Raw genomic sequence first — 1,661 nt, 5'->3', positions numbered from 1 at the left:
CTTTTCTTTTCTTTTCTTTTCTGTATCAGGAAGGGAACCCAGGGCCTCCTGAATGTTAGACAAATACTCTGTCACTAAGCTGTGATTCTTTGTGAACTAGGCTCTCATCATGTTCTCCAGGATAACCGGAAAGTCACTAGGTAGCCCAGGATGACCTCAAACTTTGAATTCTTTTCCCTGCATCTCCCGAGTTCTGTGATTTCAGTTATACACCATCACACCTTGCAGCTTGGCCTTGGTTGTTCATGCTGATTTTTACCTAGGGAAATGGAAAATACATTGAAAATATTTTTTCTTTTATTTTTACCTTATACATATGGGTGTTTTGCCTGTATGTATGTCTGTACCCCACATGCGTGCTTGGTGCCTGAAGAGGCCAGAGAGGGTATCAGATTCCCTGGGATTGAAGTTATAGGTGATTATCAGCTGGCATGTGTGTTCTAGGAAGTAAACTTGGATCCTCTGCAAGAGAGGCAAGTGCTTTTAACTGTTGAGGCATCTCTCCAGTCCCTTGGGGGAACTGATTTTGTTCTGTCTGTGGTAGGAAAGAAACAGTTCTGACAAGTTAGAAGTACTTTTCTCAAATTATTGGGAACAATTTGAACAAGGAAAATCAGACATCGGAGTATTATTTTTCTCCCTCACCAGGCAGTTTTGTGTTTTGTATAGGGTGATATGTTTTAATTAAAATGTGAGAAACCAAATGTTTGCATCATAATCTATGATGATGATTATGATGATGGTTCCTGACTATTGTGGTGGTGGTTGTTTGTGACAGGGTTTCTTGTAGCCTAGGCTGACTGTTAACTCACAACTGTAGCTGTCCTTGAACTCTTCATTTTCATGACCAGTTACAAGCATGTTCCACCAGCAATGGCTTGGCTTGCATGGCTAATTTAAATGCAGCTGTAGGGATGAGGTAGTGAGATATGGATATAGTGTATATGCAATAGGTTCTTAGCACATAGTTTGTGCTTCATTAATATTAGTTTTATTTTTTAAATATTTTAATTTTCTTGGTGCTGGGAATTAAACTTAGAGCCTCACCCTTGCTAATTACACACCATTGCCACACTATTTTTTTTTTTTTGACAAATGTCTACTCATAACCTTTTAAGTCCCTTGGACCTTCTGAAGGAAATCTTGGATCCTATAGATAAAGGAAAAAAGAAAAAGAAAGGTATATGGTTCTTTTTGAGTATGTATTAAATCTACCTTGTAACTTCATGCTTTCTGATACTGTAGTTGTTACTGTGTTAATATGGTTTCATCTGAGCACATAAAAATATTTTCAAAATAGAACAAGATTGGTTAGAATAACGTCTTTGGCCTCTGTCTCTAACATCTATTTCACAGTCATGAGCTATAGGAAACTAAGTTGTAGGGTCTTTTGAAGGCCATCTGTAGGAATGAGACTGTAAATCATTTTGGAGATGTTAGAAAAAATGTCTATCAAGAATGATATATAATGGGGGCTAAGATACATAGTGAGTTTTAGGCTAGTCTATTCTACATTGGTCCCTGTTTATAAGACAGGAGCTTTTATGAGTCTCCTGTTTATGTCAGTGTTCACAGCTTGTGTATACAGATGTGTGTAGGGAAGCCAGAAGATGTTTTTCTTCCTCATTCATCCACCCTGTTTTTAATTTGTTTTTTTTTTT

At 37.4% G+C, this 1,661-nt stretch overlaps 1 protein-coding gene across 1 annotated transcript in view; it reads left to right on the top strand.

The window, feature by feature from the left end:
• Window positions 1-1,661, top strand: part of Mcf2 (MCF.2 cell line derived transforming sequence) — an 88,542-nt gene that overhangs the window by 27,489 nt on the left and 59,392 nt on the right. The gene's annotated exons all lie outside the window — the stretch shown is intronic.

The sequence above is a fragment of the Mus pahari genome, chromosome X (assembly GCF_900095145.1).
Source record: "Mus pahari chromosome X, PAHARI_EIJ_v1.1, whole genome shotgun sequence".
In the NCBI taxonomy this organism is placed as follows: Eukaryota; Metazoa; Chordata; class Mammalia; order Rodentia; family Muridae; genus Mus; species Mus pahari.
Note: the sequence above shows the minus strand (reverse complement) of the source record. Positions and strands in the feature narration are given on the sequence as shown.